Source organism: Odocoileus virginianus, chromosome Y (genome assembly GCF_023699985.2).
Source record: "Odocoileus virginianus isolate 20LAN1187 ecotype Illinois chromosome Y, Ovbor_1.2, whole genome shotgun sequence".
In the NCBI taxonomy this organism is placed as follows: Eukaryota; Metazoa; Chordata; class Mammalia; order Artiodactyla; family Cervidae; genus Odocoileus; species Odocoileus virginianus.
This window is the reverse complement of record NC_069709.1, coordinates 1051368-1075132: the sequence shown is the minus strand read 5'-3', so window position 1 is coordinate 1075132 and position 23765 is coordinate 1051368. Positions and strand designations below refer to the sequence as shown.

The 23765-nt window shown below is 46.3% G+C and overlaps 1 long non-coding RNA gene across 1 annotated transcript; it reads right to left on the bottom strand.

Annotated features, from left to right (window-relative positions):
• Positions 1 to 1978: 1978 nt before the first annotated feature.
• On the bottom strand, positions 1979 to 20076 carry LOC139033260 (uncharacterized). The gene is made up of 2 exons (XR_011485866.1): positions 19271 to 20076; positions 1979 to 3507 (listed from the first exon to the last, which is right to left on the bottom strand). It is a non-coding gene; the product is annotated as an uncharacterized lncRNA (long non-coding RNA).
• Positions 20077 to 23765: the final 3689 nt, after the last annotated feature.

The following is a 23765-nucleotide window of genomic DNA, read 5'->3' as shown; positions in this document are numbered from 1 at the left end:
CCAAAATCACTGCAGATGGTGATTGCAGCCATGAAATTAAAAGACGCTTACTCCTTGGAAGGAAAGTTATGACCAACCTAGACAGCATATTAAAGAGCAGAGACATGACTTTGTCAACAAAGGTCCGTCTAGTCAAGGTTATGGTTTTTCCAGTGGTCATGTGCGGATGTGAGTTGGACCATAAAGAAAGCTGAGCACCGAAGAATTGATGCTTTTGAACTGTGGTGTTGGAGAAGACTCTTGAGAGTCACTTGGAATGCAAGGAGATCCAACTAGTCCATCCTAAAGGAAATCAGTCCTGGGCGTTCATTGGAATTACTGATGCTGAAGCTGAAGCTCCAATCCTTTGGCCACCTGATGCAAAGAGCTGACTCATTTGAAAAGGCCCTGATGCTGGGAAAGATTGAAGTCAGGAGAAGAAAGGGACAACAGAGGATGAGATGGTTGGATGGCATCTCCGACTCAATGGACATGAGTTTGAATAAACTCTGGGAGTTGGTGATGGACAGGGAGGCCTGGTGTGCTGCAGTCCATGGGGTCACAAAGAGTCGAACATGACTGAGCAACTGAACTGAACTGAACTTAACAAAGGTATCAGTGCCACTGCTATATATACTCAATGTGTATATGTGTGTGTGTGTGTGTGTGTGTATGTGTGTGTGTATATATTTATATGTATTTATATGTGTATAAATACATCCAAAAGGGGTTTCCCAGTTTATAAGACTAACTGAAAACTCAAGTACTTGTCTAATTCAGGTACAGAAGCGATTCTAAAAGCAGAGTGCCTTTTTTTTCCGATTTACATTTTTTAGAACTTCTTTTTAATTGAAGGATAATTGCTTTACGGTGTGGTGTTGGCCTCTGCCACACCGCAGCATGAATCAGCTACAAGTGTACACGTGTCCCCTCCCTCTCAAACCCCCCCTCCGCATCCCGCCCCTCTAGATTGTCACAGAGTACCCAGTTGACCTCCCTGTGTTACAGAGCAACTAGGCAATGCTTGGAGAAAAGGGCTAGGCTGTATGGGTCAATGTCAGATTTCAGGCAGCATCAATACAGAGTTCACTGTTCTAGTCTCACCTATTCCGGCGTTCTGTATAACATCGTACACATTCTCCATCAGTTTCAAGATGAGACACACGCAGTGGGCAATTCACAATGAGAATCAGTTTCTGAAACACGTTCGTCTACAGAAATTAACAGCAAATATGCAACTGGGGAAAACTTAGCTATTTGGACATTGGAGAGTGAGATTGCCTTCTATTGGCAATCTGTCTATGGGAAACCTACATAGGTGTTAACCGATAAACAGTTGGTTCAATTCCTTCGTGCTGGGGACTCAGCAAACTGTTACTGGGCAGATTTATAAAGACTCACCGAACAGGGAAAATAATTAGAATGAACGTAAGGGGTTAGGGCTTCTCTGGCGGCTCAGTGGTAAAGAACCCTCTTGCCGATGCAGGAGACAGGGGTTCAGTCCCTGGGTGGGAAAGATACCACTTCCAGGGATTAAAGAAAGGAATAGCAACCCACTGTACTCTTCTTGCCTGGGAAATCCCATGGACAGAGGAGGCTGGCGGGCTACAGTCCATGGGGTTGCAGAATTGGGCATGACTTAGTGACTAAACAACCACCACCGCCACCAAGGGGGAAATGATCACAGAGGAACTGTCCAATTATTAAAATGTTGCCCCCCTGAAGGTACCTGAGTGGGATCACAACGCCTAAGCACAACACAGGTGAATTCTGTAGCTGCTTTCCACAGTCAAGCACCTTAGGAAGAGAAGAAGAAGAATGGTGATAATGTTAATTCAAAAAAATATCATCTTTGGTTTATGTACGTTCCTGAAAAACGTTACTTTCTGAGAAAACATCCCTGGATAAAACTTAACTACAGTGCAGCACTGCAGTTGTTGACTGACATCTCTCCATGAGTTTTTTTTTCTCCCTGAGATATCCACCACGTATCTGAAAATTTAATTTAAAATCTTTTTTATAAAAAGTAATTGCAAAGTCTCTAAAGAGCATTGATGCAGTTATCTCATTTTGCAAACAGTGAGTCTGAAGGTTAAACAAATGGACTAAATTATCCACGATCCTACCTTTAAGGACTAAATTACCCACCATCCTACCTTTAATTTTTTTCCCTTTGTCATCCAGCAAACACACTGTAAGCCAGGAGTTGAGCTTTGCAGTCGTGATGCTGACCCTGGATTCCCTGCCCCCAAATCCCTGTTAGTTGATAGCAAAGCTCATAATATTAGATGTCCAGATCTTCTGACTTCTAGTAGATGGCGCAGAAGAAGCATCAAGGCACTTAAGTCCACTAGAGTGGGTGAACAGTCTCTCAACGGAGAGCCTGTCTTGCTTATTTCTTGATAGCAATGTGTACGCCCAGAGCCGTATCCCCAGCGGCTGTCGTTACAGAAGCCTAAAGGAATCTGGCAGGCGTGGGGAAGTCCAGTCATTTCAGAAATGCTAACAGTGCGTTCTGGAAATAATAACACCCATGCCTTGTTTCCTTCAGACAGATAGCGCTTGGCAGAGAAGAGTCAATTCTTAAGAACAGGGTCGTTATGGTGGTTTGGTTGCTCAGCCCTGTCCGAGTCTTTGTGATCCCACAGACTGCAGCACGCCAGGCTTCCCTGTCCAGGAAATTTCCCAGGGAAGAATACTGGAGTGGGTTGCCGTTTGCTTCTCCAACGGATCTTCCCGACCCAGGGATCGAACCCACGTCTCCTACATTGGCAGGCAGATTCTTGACCGCTAACCCACTAGCAAAGACCAGGGCATGATCTCCGTAAAGATTGAATGAGCCAAGAACCTCGCGTTAGGAGGTTTCTGTTGCAGCCCTGTGTCAGTCCTCAGGCGCTTCTCTCATCCTTTTTGACACTGCCCTTGGGGAAGAAAGGGGGAAGTGAGGTTCACAGAGGACAGGTCAAAAATGGCCAGTATTTGGAGAGATATACAGCTGTCCAAAAACAGGCATGTAAGCACTCTTGCTAAAAACACAGGGATCATGGGCGGAACTCAGGATGTCAACAGATGCGAAGTCCATCACTCACAGGAGGGCAAACCCGCACCGAAGCCCGATCAGATGATGTTGCTGACCTCTGCACACTAGTGGCTTACAGACGAGAAAAACCGGAGCCACGCAGGAACGCAGAAAGCGGATAGTAAGAGATAACAACTAGTGCGTTCACGCTGCATAACAACTAGTGTGTTCACATATTCCAACCGGGATTCAGAGCATCACTACTCCTTGTCAGTACTGAAGGTGATCAGGAAGACACCAGCAGACATGAGGCGCTCATAGATAACCCTCAGGATGGTTCAGGGATGCACTGACTCTGTGTGATGCTGAGGCATTAATAGTTGCTCTTCTTCAGCAGGGCTCCCTCTTTCATTGTCGACAGTTGTTTCTTTGCCATCCCCTCTCTGCATGTCTGTGTTGCTGTGACGCTTTCAGCTTGTAAACCCCTGGTGTGCAGAGATCAGCAGCATCTATGAATGGAAGCAAATGTCGGGAGTGAAGAAAAATAGCAGGTGGGTGGGAAAAACAAATTAAGCATCCTGGGGACAGGGAGGGGAGAAGACGGAAGCTTCTCTTCGCTGAAAACAGCCAAGAAAGGAATTCATGATTAGAAAAGTCGCATCAGGGAATCTACTCAGAACAGAGATGCAAAGAGTTAAAAACTGGTTCAAGCAAAGGCAGGTTGAAGGGCTCCAACCTGTATCACACTGGACTCCTGATAAAAGAGAATGAGGTTGAAAATGGCGAAGAAAGCATTCCACAGCCCAGATCATTGTTGCATCATCAAGGATTCTCTTCATTGTTCAGCAAATGACCTCAACTAAACAAAGGGGAACTTTGTAAGCTTGAGGCTCCATGTGTCTCTGTGTGTGCACACTCAGTTGCTTCAATCATGTCCGATTCTTCGACCCGATGGACCCTATCCCACCAGGCTCCTCTGTCCATGGGATTCTTCAGGCAAGAATACTGGGGTGGGTTGCCATGCCCTCCTCCAGGGCATCTTCCCGACCCAGGGATCAAACCCGTGTCTTTCGCACTCCTGCATGGCAGGCGGATTCTTTGCCACTTGAGTCGCTGGATACGCTCCATGTCTCTCTCTGCTCTTTCCTAAATGACCAACCTTCGCATAACGCGTGAGAATTTGCCAAACTTCACTTAAGGTATCTCACTGAATCCTCCCAGCAGCCTCGTGGGGGTGGGTATCATTCAATGTACCTCTCACCCGAGAAAACTCTCCATCCCACAGCTAGAGAAAAATGACGGCAGGGTAGGCGCCGTGGATTTGAAACGTGTCCACCAATTCTGTGGTATCTCCCCCTTCAGAAGTGGAGCTGGGTTCCCCTTCCCTCGAGTGCGTGATGTAACCAGTAGGTTAAGGGTGAAGCCAAGGTTTGTGGCTTTTCAAGCCTCAGTCATGTGAGGCTTCAGTCCTGAACCCCTCCCTCCAGGGAAGTCGACTGCCATGCTCCAAAGATACCAGAGTGGTCCACCAGTCAGGACCACTTGGTGAGGTTCAGGCTTTCAGCCAGACGCCAGAGCAGAGAGGCCTCCGACCAAAAGTCGTGCAAAGAAGCCATCCTCAGAGCAGATCCTCCAGCCTCAGTAAGGCACCGGATGCCTCCAGCGGCAGCTGACATCCCAACGGCAGTCTCAGAAACGAGCCTGTGTCTCAACCACAGCTGAAGTTAAAGTGAATGGCCCTCAGTCATGTGTCCGACTCTTTGGGACCCCATGGACTATACAGTCCATGGACTCCTCCAGGCCACAATCCTGGAGTGGGTAGCCTTTCCCTTCTCCAGGGTTAGTTGCCCCCAAATTCCTGCCCCTGGAAATGATGAGATAGCAAACATTTGTTGTTTTAAGCTGCTAGGGAGCTATTTGTTCTGCACCAGCATCAGGTAACTGGTACACCAGGAAGGAAATTCAGATGCCTTGACCCCCAAAGCCGGTGCCCCTTTATTTCACACTTTTTCTACCACTTTTTATGCAACATCAGAATGTTCTCGCCCAGCTGACCTCCATTTTCCTGGCAATTCAGTCTTTGCCAACTATGACACATTTTTCTGTGGCCATTTAGTTTTTGCTTTCTTAAAATACTGGTTTCCCCTTCTATATTATAAGGGCCATGAGAATAGGGGATAGACCTGTTTGAGTGTTCACCACAATCCCAAATGTAGATCAATTCACCAAATTCAGTCTTTGGTCAGTGATAAGTACTCAGGAAAGAATTTGCCTGCAATGCAGGAGACCCCGGTTTGATTCCTGGGTTGGGAAGATGCCCTGGAGAAGGGAAAGGCTACCCACTCCAGTATTCTGACCTGGAGAATTCCACGGACTGTATAGTCCATGGGGGTCACAAAGAGTCAGAAACGACTGAGCAAAGTTGACTTTCACTTTACTTCAAAAATTCTTGGATGAATCAATGACCAAAACACACATGATACAACTAGCATGTCATTGGGACTTTGTTTTCATTTTATGCTGAACCAAAAGGGAATAAGTTCTAAGAAGGAAGAGAGGATTCTGTTGGAGTTATGGTTGTATTGATTCGAGCTCACCAGAAGAAGCTTGTTTCATTCTGATAAAGAAAACACCTTGAAGAGCAGAATATATTACAGCTTTTCAACAACATACAAAAATCTCCAGGGCATGCAAAAATCTAAGAATATTTTCCTAATCAAAAAGATCTTTCTTTAAAGGATGAACAGGGAAAAAGAAAAGAAGGATCTCTCTTGTTTGTTCCTCTATTAGTTCTTTCGCTTCCCGTCCCAGGCCGACTGGAGGTTTTCGGCAGCAAGCCCTCAGACAGGAGTGGCCAGGCCAGCCGCTGACCTCACCCTACCCTGCAGAGGGGGCCAGGAGGCCTCGGTTCCAGACAGCGTTTTTATGGGCAAGTTATTTGTTCACACACGAACCATAAATCAACATGTAGTACTAAGTCATGATCGATGGTTTTTGACTTTGTGGGAAATGGCCTAACCACCCAGATTCTATTTCACAGCCAGGAAAAAAAAAAAAGCAATAATAATAATGTGTGAAAGAAAACAAAATGTAGGAAACATCTTTGAGACATGACTGAAATGCTTAAAAACCAGGAACAAATAATGTTCCTACAGCAAGGCTGCAACTTTGATCAAAGACCAGACATTTTTATAGTAACCGCCAAGACGGGATGCGACAGACTGCACATGTATGTGTTTAAGCCAGTCCTCACCCCTCCCTTCAGCATTTTATCCTCTCCTCCAGTGCCCGCTAGGACTCTCAGCGGGAACGCAGACATTCTGTGCTAACATAGCAGCTGCTCCCCAGTGTGGATAAGTGGCCAGGGTGACAGAATTGAGGTTTCAGTTCAGTTTTTGTTTTATTCACTGATTTAATGTTAAATAGTCTTTAGTTATTTAATATTATTAATTTTAATAGTACTCTATTTAATATTATATTAAATTTAATATAATGTTAAATTAATATTACCGACTAGCTCAGTTGGTAAAGAATTTACCTGCAATACAGGAAGTCCAGGTTCAAACCCTGGGTCGGGAAGATCCCCTGGAGGAGGGCATGGCAACCCACTCCAGTATTCTTGCCTGGAGAATCCCCATGGACAGAGGAACCTGGCAGGTGACACTCCATCATAAGATCCCAAGAGTTGGACATGACTGAGCAACTTAACACTTCCACTTTCATATCTACTAAAATGGACCACTCCTACTCCTGGGTCTTGGATGGAGGAGCCTGGTAGGCTACAGTCCATGAGGTCGCAAAAAGTTGGACACGACTGAGCGACTTCACTTTCTTTTACTTTCCTACTTCTGGGTAAACACATACCCAACAAAAGCATGCACATATTTTCACCAAAAAGACAGGCACTCTAGTAGGTTAAGCAGCACAATTTCAAAGTTCCCTCAAACTGGGAACGCCAGAAATCCCATCAATGGTGAAGTGGGAAAACGGGGTTATATTATACCACAGAATACTACGCGGCGACGAAAACAAACAACATTTGTGTCTCACATCGTGAGTCCTCCAGAAACAAAACAACATAGCTCATTCCTAACAGGTGCCTTTTATGTCATTCAATATATAGAAAGTACAGAGGGGAGCACAGTTCATTTATGTTGTTCAAAGAAGTGGAGACAGGTAGTCACAGAAAGGGACAGGGGTGGGGGAGAGTTCCAGGGTGCCAGGAACGTTCTTTTCTTGATCTGTGTGCTAATCAGATCTGTGCTGATCAGATCAGGTGTAAAAAGTCAGCAAGCTCTATACCCTGAAGATATATACATATATATACTTTTCTGTATGTATTCTCCAAAATACCTCTTATCCATCCTCAAAGTGCAGCTCAAAACTTGCTGCTTTGATAAACCATGAAATTATCCTACTGTGATCTCTCATTTTCTCCTCATTTTTTTTAAAAAAGCTATATTTTTTTCAGACACACGTGTCTCATTGTATCAATCAGAATGTAAACATTCCGCTGCTTAAATCTCCCTCAGTTTTGGCACAGTACTAGTCACAAAATGGGGCTTCCCTAATATCTCCATTGGTAAAGAATCTGCCTGCAATGCAGGAGACCAAGGTTCAATTCCTGGGTCAGGATGATGCACTGGAGAAGGGAAAGGCTACCCACTCCAGTATTTTTGGGCTTCCTTTGTTGCTCAGCTGGTAAAGAATCCACCTGCAATGCAGGAGACCTGGGTTCAATCCTTGGGTTGGGAAGATCCCCTGGAGAAAGGGAAAAGCTACCCACTCCAGTATTCTGGCCTGGGGAATTCCACGGACTGTATAGTCCATGGCATCGCAAAGAGTCAGACATGACTGAGCGACTTTCACAAGAGGACAAGAGTCACAAAATAGCATATGTATTTCATAAAAAAAAAAACTATTTAAAATGAACACATCTCTCCTGCTCTTACTTAAAATCGCTTACATGGCAAAGACCAGGTATTATCTCCTATTTTCTGTGAATTTTTCAAACAGCTGAGTTCAGTTAAGCGCACATTTCCTCGCATGTATAAAAACGGAAAACATTGCAACAGAAAAGACTCGGGAATTTTCCATCCAGGCAGCTGTTGCTACACGGCGCCTGTGCTGAAACGTTTTCTTCCTGGCAGTCCGTCCCACAGCCCCACACAAGAGAGATGATTTCATTCTGTTGCAGTCCCATAAGTGTCCTGGGCAAAGGCATGAGAAATAATCGAGGAGAAAGAAAAAGACTCCTTCCCCCCCACCCACCAAATGTGATACGCATGAAAACACCTACAAGGTGCTAGATCCACAGTTTAGAAGATCCGTGGTAATACCTGTTTGCCCGTTTCCAGATGACAGTTGACGAATTCGTGTGCTTATTCTTTCATAAATTACCAGGATGGAGGATGAGAAAAACGTGAATTCCTGGATGATTCCTAAATTAGAGCAGTCATTTATGAGACCTCACTGTGAGCGCCAAAAAAATGGATGCTTTTGAACTGTGATGCTGGAGGAGACTCTTGAGAGTCCCTTGGAAAGCACGGAGATCAGACCGGTCCACTCTAAAGGAAATCAACCCTGAATATCCATTGGAAGGACTCATGCTAAAGCTGAAGCACAAATGGCTCTGGCCACTTAATCCAAAGAGCCAGCTCTTTGGAAAAGGCCTTGATGCTGGTGAAGACGGAAGGCAAAAGGATAAGGGAGGCGACAGAGGATGAGATGGTTAGATGGCATCGCTGACTCGATGGATGTGAGTTTGAGCAAACTCCAGAAGATAACAGAGGCCAGAGGAGCCTGGTGTGCTGCAGTCCACGGGGTCACCGAGAGTCAGACACAGCTTAGCGACTTACCAACAGCACTGTGATGTGAGGACAGACTAGGGCGGATTTTCATTGACTGAGTCTGCCAGTTACGTGGCATCCGTGAAGACCTCTTTCCATCAAGGCCTGTTACTCACTCCTTCTTTTTTTCTTCTTGCCATATAACTGCCGCAGACCAGGGTTGGCCTCTCACCATGTTCTTCCATTGACTTGGTTTCATAAGTTCTGCAGAAAAGAAGGGCAAAGAATCCGTGGCTTGCAGAATCGAGAAAAAAAAAAGAGTCAGGAGACTGAGGATTTCCTCAGCACTTGACCTCCACATCTAAATAAACAGTTGCCGATGATTAATCTCTGCGTGCCGCCGACAGCTCCATGGGGGGAAGCTGGGTGCCATTGGACGGGGGCGCAGTCTGACATTTTTACACACGTCCAGAGGGAAAACAGAGCAGGATGTCAAGTGTGTGTATTCCCCAAAACGACTCTTCTCAGACCTCCTCAGAGCCATGAGGACTCCGTAAGGGAAGTCAAGTCCGCCACAGACAAGAACCAGCCCAGCTCCTGCTCTCTGGGGAGGTCCCTGGGTGTCAGGCTGACCTGCGATGCTTCACTGGGTAGCAGCTACAAAATTCTTTACTCTTGGATGAAAGAACTTCCCAGAAAGAGTCATATTCATCATCTCTCTTCTAAGGAGTGGATTAAAAGCAAAAACTTAGTCACACAGACACTCCCTTCTTCTGTCTCTCTCTGGACCTTTTTCTTTTTTAATTAAAATAAATTTTTTTCGCTTTTCTTTTAATATAAACATGAGGAACAAAAACCACATTGATCATAGCATTCTTTTCAAAACAAAACTGCCCTCAATACTTGGTTCTCCAAGCTCCATAAACAATATTTCTTTGAGGTGGTAGACTGTCATATTCCATGTGCCATTATTTATCATTTATGCCTCTGTCCTTTACAAAATGATGCAAGCTGCAGCCCTCAATATAATGTGAAGCTATGACTTCCCTGGTGGTTCAGATGGTAAAGCGTCTGCCTACAATGTGGGAAACCCAGATTGAATCCCTGGGTCAGGAATATCTCCTGGAAAAGGAAATGGCAACCAACTCCAGCATTCTTGCCTGGAAAATCCCATGGATGGAGGAGCCTGGCGGGCTACAGTCCATGGGGTCACAAAGAGTCGGACACAACTGAGCGACTTCACTTTCCTTTTCACTTTCCTTGCTATAAAGACAGAATGTATTTGGACCAGGTACTTCCCTTTAAGCAAAGGCCCAGTCTCACTCAGTTTCAGAACACTTCTCAGCTCAGCAGTTCCACTTCTTGTATTTACCCCAGAAAACTGAATGCCTGTGTCCACACAAAAACTCACGAATGTTCCTGGCGGCTAAAATGTCCAAATGTCCATCAGCTGAACAAAATGTGTCGTATCAGTCCAATGCAACATTATTCAGCTGTAAAAAAGTAATCAGGTAGTGGACTTGCTTGGTGGTCTAGTGGTTGGGAACCTGCCTGCCTACACGGGGGACACAGGTTCGAGTCCTAGTCCGGGATGATCCCACATGCTGTGAAGCAACCGGGTCCTTGAGGTACAAATACTGAATCCTGTGTACTCTAGAGCCCGTGGCCTGCAATCAAAGAAGCCACCACAATGAGAATCCTGGACACCCCAAAGAAGAGTAGCCCTCACTCGCCAAAACTAGAGAAAGCCTGAGCGCAGTGACTTCTGCCCGGCAAAGCTGGAGACGTGACCGTCACTGCACTTTGCCACATTCATAGTGAAACAGGCCCTGGGACTCTGCAGGTCAGAGCTGCCTTCCAGGGCTGTCTTCTCAACAAGACCTTCTCTGCCACCTCTATGACATCTTACCTTCTCTCCTCTGCCATCTCTTGCCTTCCCTTCTTCCATCTTTCTCCATACCACTCAGCTCAGCTCAGTTTATTCTCTCAGTCGTGTCCGACTCTTTGCGACGCCATGGACTAGAGCACGCCAGGCCTCCCTCTCCATCACCAACTCACAGAGTTTACTCAAACCCATGTCCACTGAGTCAATGATGCCATCCAACCATCTCATCCTCTGTCGTCCCCTTCTCCTCCTGCCCTCAATCCCTCCCAGCATCAGGGTCTTTTCCAATGAGTCGGCTCTTTGCATCACGTGGCCAAAGTATTGGAGCTTCAGCTTCAGCATCAGTCCTTCCAATGAACATTCAGGACTGATTTCCTTTAGGATGGACTAGTTGGAGTCCCTTGCAGTCCAAAGGACTCTCAAGAGTCTTCTCCAACACCACCATTCAAAAGCATCAATTCTTCAGCGTTCAGCTTTCTTTATAGTCCAACTCTCACATCCATATATGGCTACTGGAAAAACCACAGCTTTGACTAGATGGACCTTCGCACTCAGGGCTCATGAACTAGTACACCTTTGCAGTTTGGAGCTATAAACCCATTGGACTTCCTCAAAATACAGAGTGTCCATTTTGGCCACTATGCAGTCTCCTGCCTTGCCGCACTTCTCCAATAAATAGTAGGTTAAGGAAAGAATGAATGAGAGTTTGATTAACAGATAAGAAATTATTAGGCAAGTTCTGTTTTCAGAAAGCTAGGTTCTGTTATAAAACCCTCACCTATAGCGTAAGTCTGTATATCGGGTGTTTTTATCATGAGGGTTACACAGTGGGCATCATTTAGACTTATTTAGTTACAAGGAACAGAGATGCCTTTTCCAACAAACTTCCACACGCAAGGGAGCTTGCTGGAGCAGTCCAGGAGTAAGTCTGTGCTGTGTGTGCTAAGTCACATCAGTCATGTCTGACTCTTCGAGACCCTGGGGACTGTAATCCACCAAGCTCCTCTCTCCTTGGGATTCTCCAGGCAAGAATACTAAAGTGGGCTGCCATGCCCTTCTCCAGGGGATCTTCCTGAGCCAGGGATCGAACCTGTGTTTCTTAAGGGTTCTTTCCCACTCGCGTCACTTGGGAAACCCAGCAGTTAAGTCTAGAGAGAGGCAAGGCTGGAATCTGGGCTCACGAACTCAACAGAACCAGGAGCTGGTTTTTCTGTGCAGTTCTCAGCTCTGCCCAACCAGCCTGGGCATGAGTCTCACTCTCACACCAGACCTCCATCTTGGGCTCCCGTGGGTGCCAGGCGTTCAAGATACTTCCTCATTCAGGTCCAAGAGCAAACAATCTTTTCAGGCAGCATCCCTTGTTCATGTGTAGTTCAGAAATCTTCCAACTATATACAGCATGCGGGTCCAGCCTGGCCCACTGCTTGCTGTGTAAATAAAACTTTATTGGAACAGGGACACTCCTACTCATTCACATGTTGTCCATGGCTGCTTTCATCCCACAATGGCAAACCATTGCCCAGAGCCCTTGCGTGCCATTGACTCTGTCATACAGCCATCCCTGGATCACTGGGACTGATCCCAGCTGATCCCGGGACCAGCAACCATAGAAGGAGCTTCGACCAGGATCCAGCCCACCCACACATCAGACGAGAAAACAGTGGAGGGTTAAATTCCTCAATAGGAAATCAGGGTTCTGTCAGGGAGAGAAGTGGGGAATCCCAGCTGGAAAAACCACAAATATCCAGGATATAGTGTGTGCTGGGGAGCCTGGTGGGCAACCGTCTATGGGGTCGCATAGAGTCGGACACGACTGAAGTGACTTAGCAGCAGCAGCAGCAAGGATTTAAAATGTCTAAACCCTAAGTGCAGTTTGAAACAGAGAATAAAATTTTACTTCTCTAAAACCATTTCTTACCAAAAACCATCAGTCACTTCAGTCGTGTCCGACTCTTTGTGACCCCACGGACTGCAGCATGCCAGGCTTCCCTGTCCATCACCAACTCATGGAGCTTGCTCAAACTCATGTCCATCGAGTCGGTGATGCCATCCAACCATCTCATCCTCTGTCTCCCCCTTCTCCTCCTGCCCTCAATCTTTCCCAGCATCAGGGTCTTTTCCAATGAGTCAGTTCTTCCCACCAGGTGGCCAAAGGATTGGAGTCTCAGCTTCAACATCAGTCCTTCCAATGAACATTCAGGACTGATTTCCTTTAGGATGGACTGGTTGGGTCTCCTTGCACTCCAAGGGACTCTCAAGAGTCTTCTCCAACACCACAGTTCAAAAGCATCCACTCTTCGGCACTCAGCTTTCTTGATAGTCCAACTCTCCCATCCATACATGACTACTGGAAAAACCACAGCTTTGACTAGATGGACCTTTGTTGGCAAAGTGATGTCTCTGTTTTTTAATATGCTGTCTAGGTTGGTCATAGCTTTCCTTCCAAAAAGAGCAAGCATCTTTTAATTTCATGGCTGCAGTCACCATCTGCAGTGATTTTGGAGCCCAGAAAAACAAAGTCAGCCACTGTTTCCACTGTTTCCCCATCTATTTGCCATGAAGTGATGAGACCAGATGCCATGATCTTAGTTTTCTGAATGTTGAGTTTTAAGTCAGCTTTTTCACTTTTTTCTTTCACTTTCTTCTTCACTTTCTGCCATAAGGGTGGTGTCTTCTACATATCTGAGGTTATTGATATTTCTCCCAGCAATCTTGATTCCATCTTGTGCTTCCTCCAGCCTGGCATTTCACATTATGTACTCTGCATATAAGTTAAATAAACAGGGTGACAATTTATAACCTTGGCATACTCCTTTCCAGATTTGGAACCAGTCCATTTTTCCATGTCCTGTTCTGACTGTTGCTTCCTGACCTACATACAGATTTTTTAGGAGGCAGGTAAGGTGGTCTGGTAGTCCCATCTCTTGAAGAATGTTCCACAGTTTGTTGTGATCCACACAGTCAAAGGCTTTGGCATAGTCACTAAAGCAGAAGTAGATATTTTTCTGGAACTCTCTTACTTTTTCAAAGATCCAGCGGATGTTGGTAGTCTGATCTCTGGTTCCTCTGCCTTTTCTAAATCCAGCTTGAGCATCTGGAAGTTCTTGGTTCACGTACTGTTGAAGCCTGGCTTGGAGAATTTTGTGCATTACTTTGCTAGCGTGTGATATGAGTGCAATTATGCAGTAGTTTGAACATTCTTTGGCATTGCCCTTCTTTGGGGCTGGAATGAAAACTGGCCTTTTCCAGTCCTGTGGCCACTGTTGAGTTTTCCAAATTTGCTGGCCTATTGAGTGCAGCACAGTCACAGCATCATCTTGAAGTAGCTTAGTTTCCTTAAGTGTTAAGAGCAATGAAAAATTTTTAAATCTTAATCATGGTGGTAGTTACATGACTGTTAATTGGTCAAAAGTTGCAGAACTGTAGCCAAGATTGTCCATGGGATTGCAAAGAGTCGGGGGCAGCTGGGCTACTCACTTTCTTTTTCAGTCAAGATTGTAGAATTTATGTAAAGGTCTAGAGAACAAATGTACTTTGCCTTTGCAGACCAAGACTGTAGCAAGTACTCAGGTCTGCCATGGCCGCACGAAAGTGGCCATTGACAATATGTCAATGAGCAGGAGTGGCTGTGTTCCAATAAAACTTTATTCACAAAACAATCTGTGGGCCAGTTTGGACCCACAGCCTGTATACAGTTTGAAGATTTCTGAACTGAACTGCACACTTAAGAAAGAGTGAATTTTACTGCATGCAAATTATACCTTGATAAAGCAAACAAGAAAAGGTAAAGCAGGGGTAAAAAATGTACTCTGGGCAGGGGAAAAAAACCTGAAGTCCGTTCAGCCTACTTAAAATGAGATTTTATCAGGAGAAGAGAGGTATTTGTGTTGTTGGAAGAAGGACTTGCTAAGGCTATTTGTACAACAATAGTTGGGCTATACAACGGCCAGAAGGGTTACAAAAAGTTAAGCAGGGAATTTTAAACTTGACTTTTGAAGATTATCTTACACACTCACTTGAAAAATTCACCAGGACATCTGCTCCTTACCTCTGTCCTCAACAGAGTCACCTGCAGCTGGCTGTTCCCCAAGTTAGCAACCCAGAACTGAGTTCTTTTCATTTGGTTTTATTTAGCAGGATGACTTTAAGACCCAGTGTCTTGTACTTCTTGTCTTTTACCATTTGCTTCTTTTATGGCAAAGCCATCTTTATCAGATAGAGACTGTAAATAAGATCCGATCATTTCATCCCCTTCCCTAAGTAATGGCAGAAACAAAACATCTCTGAGGATGTCAGCCCACCAGAATTGAAAGAGAAATCAAACTGTTGGGATGCAGAAAGGGAACTCTTTCGAGAAAAAAGAAAAAAAAATGTTTTTAAAGCAAGAGAGTTTAAAATGAGCTCTCATCAGCTGGCATTCAAACACCCAAGTGTGATGTAGGCAGGGTGACGTGAGGGTGTTACTGCACTGTGGAAATGCGGGTTGTCTGAGAGCCGTACAGTCAGATTTCAGCTTCTGGATTTCTTTTTTAAGATGTAGAATAGACAACAGCGTTCCTCTCAGAGCAGGAGAGATGCACTTTTCAATCAAAGGTAGCTGATGTGTAGATGAGCTGGAATTTTCCATGAAGACGTTCATTCCTCCCCACAAGCATCAGGCCTCAGAGGATGCTACGTGAAGGGGCAGATGGCATGCCAGGCGGGGGACGAAGAAGACGTGAGCGGCCTTCCAGCAGCTGAGAGCCCAATTAGGAAGACAGATGAAAACACAAATATTTAAGAAAGCATGTCGTGTTATAACAGTCTCTAAATACTTTTAACAACTCCAGGTCAATTTAATTTACGCGAGGTGCCGTTCAACATGCAAGCACTATGATTTCCCTTTGAACCAATACTACTAAGAAAATATGATCAAAAGAATCATGCAAGAGAAAAAAAAAATTGTCACGCCTAATTCATTTTCCCCCTCTCCCAAGCCTGGTGCTATCACAGATAGTGGTGCAGAATTTTCATTCTTTAAAAAAATAAATAAAAGCAATTTTAAAAAAATGTTTATTGTTGCTTGATTGGTTTGTGCTTCTCTTTTGTATTTTTGGTTTCCGAAAGTAACGAGGTTCATTTGACCAAGAGAGATGAGGAGTAACATAAAGAGAACGTGGACGATCAGAGTTAATTTTAGTCACAATCCTGGTCTCAGTAACCTGCCGGAACATTTTAGACACAGAATTTCGATATGGTTGTAGCAACCGAGCAAGGAAGGTGGAATTAAGTTGAAAACACACGGTCAGTTTTTCCATTGAGTCATTCTGTAGCATGAGACACAAACATCGCCAACAATCTTTGCCCAGGACATGAGATGGATAAGTCTGAGGAGTAGCTCCTCCAGTTGATGAGACTCACCGTGGGACCTGAGACCCTGCATGAGGGCCTGTCGGATGGCACGGATACCTGAGAAGGGTCACAAAGGGTTCCTGTGTGTGCAGGCTCCCGGCAGCCACTCCCCGGACAGTCTGATGCAGAGGACTGACATGCGGCCGGGAATACATTCATTCATCCGGCAGACTGCGTGGTACCTGTCGGGCTTCCCTGGTGGCTTAGAAGGTAGAGAGTCTGCCTGCCAATGCAGGAGACGTGGGCTCGATACCTGACTCGGGAAGAGCCGCTGGAGGAGGAAATGGCAACCCACGCCAGGATTCCTGGGCTTCCCTTGTGGCTCAGCTGCTAAAGAATCCGCCTGCAACCCAGGAGACCTGGGTTCAGTCCCTGGGTCGGGAAGATCCCCTGGAGGAGGAAATGGCAACCCACTCCAGCATTCTTGCCTGGAGAATCCCACAGACTGAGGATCCTGGCGGGCTAACAGTCCATGCGGTCGCAAAGAGTCAGACACGACTGAACACATAACACCCCTCATATAGACAACCAGGGACCAGGAGCTCTGGCTGTATGTGTTTGCAATATTCCAGGTGACACCTCACCCAGAGGTTCCCAAACCTCACCACCATTGACTCTTCAGGGCTCCCTTGACCAACCGAGAAGACTTCAGAAGGGACCTGCGTCTGACACGATGCTGGCAACAGAACAGCCTGTGGTCTAATCTACCTGTAACCATTCCAGTGAGCCCAGTGAGAGTTTTTTCAGAGAGGGTGCATTTGCAGTTACATTTCACGAATTCCATGAATGCCTTTCCATTAATCGTCACGGAGATGTTCATTTCCTAAAACGACCGCTAATCCCCCTTCATCTGAAGTCCCCAGTTTCCCCAGGTCAGCAGAATACACCGTATCTGTGTTTCTTTTTCTTGGCAAAAAAAAAAAAAAAAAATAGACTCTCAGCCAGCCAGCCTGAGAAATGTACCAGGCCCCTCGCAACTGCAGTCATGGATTTGTGTTTTGACAAATGGAACAATCTCAGACCCAAATGCCTAGAAAGAAATAGGGCTCACAAGTCGCATGCATGCCTGCTAAGTCGCTTCAGTTGTGTCCGACTCTTTGCAACCTGGTTTGTGGACTATAGCCCGCCAGGGTCCTCTGTCCATGGGATTGCCCAAGCAAGAATACTGGAGTGGGTTTCCATTCCCTTCTCCAAGGGATCTTCCGGACCCAGGGACCGAACCCACATCACTTTAGTCTCCTGCAGTAGCAGGTGGGTTCTTTACCCTTAGCACCACCTGGGACGCCCACATACAGTCACATAACCATGTTATTTGTCGAGTGCATTATGTGAAACACTGTTCTGAAGGAAGCATTAATGGAGCATGGTCTGTTTAACTTTTGTAATGACAGCTCTGTATTCACCGTTTCTCTCCAAGTAAACGACACCAGGGTGCCTCAGTAGTCCATCTGAATAGGAGATTTTCCTCTTGTCTCCATCTAGTCCAAGGGTTGTCCAACTACACTCTGGTGCCTCTTTCTGTAAAATAATAATAATGTTTAATTGGAACCCAGACATGCCCATTTTCATTTAGGTGTTGTCTGTGGTTGCATCCCGGCTACAACAGGGCAGAGTTAAATCGTTGCCACAGGGCCCTACCGCCCTCAAAACTTAAAATAGTTACCGTCGGGCCCTTTGCGGAGAAAGCTTGCCAAACCCTGATCTTGACGCCAGAGGCCACCAGAGTTAGAACTCAGCCTGATAGATGAAAATGCTCAATGCTGACAGTGAAGCCGTACAAGTCTGTGCAAAGAACTGCTCTGCGTAAAAGCAGGAGAAGAAATCACACGGGAAAGATCTATAGATTTTAGCGTATTTGGGGTTCAGTCGCTAACTCGTGTCTGACTCTTTGTGACCCTGTGGACTGCAGCACGCCAGGCTTCCCTGTCCTTCACTGTCTCCTAGTTTTCGAAAACTCACGTCCATTGAGTCGGTGATGCCATCCAACCATCTCCTCCTCTGTCGTCCCCTTCTCCTCTTGCCCTCAATCTTTCCCAGCATCAGGGTCAGCTCTTCACATCTGGTGGCCAAGGTATTGGAGTTTCAACATCAGTCTTTCCAATGAATATTCAGGGTTGATTTCCTTTAGGATGGACTGGTTGGATCTCTTGCTGTCCAAGGGACTCTCAGGAGTCTTCTCCAGCACCACCGTTTGAAAGCATCAATTCTTTGGTGCTCAGCCTTCTTTATGGTCCAGCTCTCACAGCCATACATGACCACTGGAAAAACCATCAATCCTTCCACGATTTAAAACATCTTTAAAATTACAAGAACAATAAGGGAAAACATTACCAAAAAAAACACAAAAAACCCCAAAGGGATTAATGTGCCCCATATCTAAAGAACTGTCCCAAATCTGTGGGAAAGCCAGCTGACAGTTCAACAGAACAGACCAAAAAAGGAGCAGAGACAAATGGCCACTTTACAGGAGACAGGGCTGAGAAAGAGGGACGGATGTCCAACCTAACTAGTGACTAGCGAAATTAAAAATATAACGAAATCCAGGTTTCTGCTTGGGGGATAAAAATTGAGTGACACAGTGAGTTCTATCCACTTAATGATGATATGTGAAAGAAGTTTCCTTGAGCCTGGATCCATTAGGGTGGGGTGGGGTGGGATCAATTCTGAAGGTCACTTGGCAGCATCTCTTAAGAGTAAACACAAGGCCCTTTGACCCCTGATGGCTTAGACGGTAAAGAATCTGCCTGCCATGCAGAAGACCCAGGTTCGATCCCTGGGTCGGGAAGATCCCCTAGAGGAAGGCAACCCACTCTCTCTTGCCTGGAGAATGCCTTGGACAGTGGAGCCTGGCAGGCTATGATCCATGGGGTCGCAAAGAGTCAGACACGGCTAAAGCAACTTAGCGAGCACGCAGCACAAGGCACCCGCCACTGGTTGCTCCCGAAGGTGCCGGTGAGGACCAAGTCAGGCCCCCTGGGCCGGATGGAATCCTCCCCGTCGGCATAGCTAACGACCTAAGCCTGGGACACGCTGGCCTCCGTGTCCACTGCTGGGCAGGGCCAGCGGCTCTGGTGAGAGGGCAGACAGCTGCCTCGGAAGGGAGGCAGAGACGACGGATGAGCCATGTCCGTGACAACCGGGGGCTTCAAATCCTCGATTCCAGCTGCTGCAGAAACCAGCTGCACACTCCCATCCTGACTTACTTACCTGACCAGATGGCCTCTGTCTCCAGTGCAATTTGGAATGACGTTTCTGTTGCATTCACGGACGTGAACATCCTGTGTTCCCTTCTACACAGTCCTACGCAGACAAGAACAGGAAAACGTGGGAGAATAAACACATACGATTCTCAATGTTGGGTAGAAAAGCATTCCATCTTTGTCATCATCGGAGGAGTACAAATTCCTTTAAAATGGGGGAATTTGCTTTCTTTGTAGTCCAACTCTCACATCCATACCTGACTACTGGAAAAAAACATAGCTTTGGCTAGATGGACCTTTGTCAGCAAAGTCACGTCTCTGCTTTTTAATATGCTGTCTGGGTTGGTCATAGCTTTTCTTCCAAGGAGCAAGCGTCTTTTCATTTCATGGCTGCAGTCACCATCTGCAGTGATTTTGGAGCCCAGGAAGATAAAGTCTGTCACTGTTTCCATTGTCTCCCCATCTCTTTGCCATGGGGAAGGATTAAACATCCCCACCCAGCTGAACTCGGGTCTGGCCAGGTGACATGTCTCCCCCACGAAGATGAGAAATGTAACACAGCAGGAGGAGACTTGAGGGCAAGGTTGTCATTTTCCGCCCACCCTCCTCATCTCCACCTACCTCGGTCCCCACGTGACTACAACAGCAGGGGCCTCGAGCCAACTTGCAGTGACCTCGGGCCAACTTGCAGTGACACGTTGCAAGAATGAGAGAAATGCTGCGTTGTGAGTCCCTGGGGTCATCATCGGTGACTGCACCATCTCACCAGCTCCCCTCACAGATACGGCGGGAACCCAGGGAAAGATGCCACGGAGGATCTTTGGAAAGAAAAGGAAGCTTGCACAGGCTTTCTGGATTGCACAACACACATTAACTCTTTTGACCCGCTGTTCTGTTCTCTGGCTATTTTTACACACTGTCATTATTCTTCGTGATATTTCACTAACTTAGCGAGAGATCCTCCGGCTTTTCTGAGGCTGATTAACAGGCCAGTGAGGGGAACGTCTTGGCTGCCTCAGAAGGATTAATATTTCTAGCACAGCTCACGCTCTGTACTAAATGAGACTGCTATCATCATTAAGCACAAAGAAGGCCACATTTCTGTAACACATTACCCAGCTCTTGCATCCCTCGGCGACCCACTCCCACCCCCAGGCTCAGAAGTAGAAGAGAAGGCAGTGAGAAGCAGCTCCAAGTAATTTTTCCCAGATTCACTCTACACCAGCTCTAAGATGAGTGTAAGAAGTTCCAATGCTTTGGCCACCTGATGGAAAGAAGTGACTCATTGGAAAAGACCCTGATGCTGGGAAAGATTGAAAGCGGGAGGAGAAGGGGACGACAGAGGATGAGATGGTTGGATGGCATCACTGACTCGAGGGACATGACTTTGGGTGAACTCCAGGAGTTGGTGATGGACAGGGAGGCCTGGCGTGCTGCAATCCATGGAGTTGCAAAGAGTCAGACACGACTGAACAACTGAACTGAACTGAAGATGAGTATAGACCAAAGATTGCTGCCTCTTGGAAGCTAACTTTGTGTCGTTAGATTCACACTCAGCTCATGAAGTGTGTGTATCTGGGGGCAGAAGTGCCTCTGTGTTGCATGAGGGATTTACAAACGGAAAGAAACAGCCCCTCAAATGACCGTAAGAACATGTTTTCATAAAACTGGATGGAAGTCATCTTCAGTGACCTTGTGCGTGAAAGGAATGCAGGAAAAAGAGTGAGGTTACTTCTGAGAACTGAACTGAGATCATTAACATTTGGAGCCAAGGAGCTTCTCGTGAGCTGAACTACAGAGAAGGGGACAACAGAGGATGAGATGGCTGGATGGCATCACCGACTCAATGGACATGGGTTTGGGCAAACTCTGGGAGTTGGTGATGGACAGGGAGGCCTGGTGTGCCGCAGTCCATGGGGTCGTAAAGAGTCAGACAAGACTGAGCAACTGAACTCAACTGAACTGAACTGGACCCACAGAAGTATGCATACTATCTTCACTGAAGCAGTGCACACATATACACACCTATACACACACCACCGCCTACAGTGGAGCAATGCATACACACACAGAACAAATGCCACAAGAAGTATCTGCAGCAAATTGAAATGAAATTTGTGTATCGCTATGACTTCTCAAAAAAAAAAAAAAAGTCTTTCTGGGCTTCCCTGGTGGCTCCGTGGTAAAGAGTCCACCTCCTGGTGCAGGAGACACGGGTTCGATCCCTGGTCCTGGAAGATTGCTCGTGCCAAGGAGCAACGAAGCCCCGTGCACCACAGCTGTGGAGCCTGCACTCTGGAGCTCGGGAGTCACAACTGCTGACCCCATGCCCTGCAAGTCCTGAAGCCCATGACCCGGAGAGCCTGTGTTCCACAGCAAGAGACGCCACCGCAACGAGAAGCCTGTACGCCACAGCGAGCGAAAAACTCTCGAGGCAGGGAAGACCCAGCACGGCCAAAAATACATACATACATAAATTTTTTAAATGCCTTTCTTCCCAAACCAGTAAGACCAGGGGCTTCGTCTTACACATTGAGGTAAACGTTTGGGGGTTGCTCAGTGAATTTCTGAGCTTCCCTGGCGGCTCAGCTGTTAAAGAAACTGCCTGCAATGCAGGAGACCTTGGTTCGATCCCTGGGTTGGGAAGATCCCCTGGAGAAGGGATAGGCTACCCACTCCAGTATCCTGGCCTGGAGAATTCCATGGATTGTATGGCCCACGGGGTCGCAAAGAGTCGGACACGATTGAGCGACTTTCACTTCACTTTCAGTCAATTTCTGCTGTCGTAAAATGTTCAGCAGATTTGAGCCTTGATTTAAATAGGTGCACCACCAGGTTTTATCAAGCCAGAATTTCTCTGTGGTCAAGTGAGCTTTGGAGTACTATTGGTATAATTGCATCACAGTAATGCCATGCGGTGCCATCATTGCCCAAGATAATTCATCTTCGACAAGTTAAATGCTGTGTATTCGGGCTGAAGCAGGAAGACTGGGCAATGTACAGTAACACCAGAAACATCAAGTCTGTTTTGTAGTTCTTTTAACCACGTCACATGTAGGAGGTTTTGGGGTGGGTAGGGATCTGCCTCTTAATAGTGATAGGTGCCAAAAGGGGGCTTCCCTGGTGGCCCAGCAGTGAAGAATCCACCTACAATGCAATAGACCCGGGAGACGTGGGTTTGATCCCTTGAGTGGGAACGATTTCCTGGAGGAGGACACGGCAACCCACTTCAGTGTTCTTCCCTGGAGAACCCCACAAACAGAGGAGCCTGGTGGGCTATGTAGTCCATAGGGTCACAAACAGTCAGATACCACTGAAGTGACTTACCATGTGCACAAGCATGCACGCCAAAAGGACTTCCAGTGGCCAATTTCAGGGACAATTTGAGCATCCAAAAAATGATAAAAAAATTCCTCGGTAGTCCAGTGGTTAGGGCTCCACACTTTCAGTGCTCAGGGCCCGGGTTCAATTCCTTGTCAGGGAACTAAGATTCTGCCAGCCTCAAGGTATGGCAAAAGACAATAATAACAACAATAATGCTAATTGATTATAACACATACAACCCAAAAATAAAACTAACAACAATTACAAAAAAACCCTATGAGTCTGTAATGATGCAAAAAAGTTGGGGTACAGAATTCAAAGTCTTCTTCCTAGAATAATTTCAGCTCAGAATTTGTAGAAGACTTCACACACCATGTTAATGTGTCCCTCATATCTTAATAAAACTGGTGATGGTTAATGAAAAACTAATTTAGAAAAGAAAAGATTAAATTGGTAATTCACCATTCTGTCACCATCAAGGCAGTACTTCCAACAGGAGTAGTTAGGGGGTGGGTGTGACCAGATCTTCAGAGTCCCCAAATTTGGCCCATCCGCCCCCCAATTAACTCATCACTTACACAGGAAAGGAAGTGCCCGCTTGTCAAGGGTACTGAGTGGGCACAGCCCTAACCAACTAACCAAGGTCAGCCAGAGCAATGCAAGGTCCTCCTGAGCATCTGATCCTCCTGTTACAACTGTGAAAAGGATACAGTAACACCTCTGCAGGGTTCTGACCAAAAAAATGTCCAATGTGCATGGAGTCACGCAGAAATGAGAAAACAGACACAGACCCTGGGGCACTTACAGAAGACTGCAAGCCAGCACTCTTCAACAACATCAAATGAAAGGCAGACAGACTGTTCTAGATTAAAAGAGATTACAAAGTCGTGCTTCATAACAGTGCTTTGGAACCGTGGTGTTGGAGAAGACTCTTGAGGGTCCCTTGGGCTGCCACGAGCTCCCACCAGTCCATCCTAAAAGAAATCGGTCCTGAATATTCATCGGGAGGACTGACGCTGAAAAACTGAAACTCCAATCCTTTGGCCACCTGATGCGAAGAGCTGACTCAATGGAAAAGACCCTGATGCTGGGAAAGATTGACTGCGGGAGGAGAAGGGGGTGACAGAGGATGAGATGACTGGATGGCATCACCAACTCGATGGACATGAGTTTGAGTA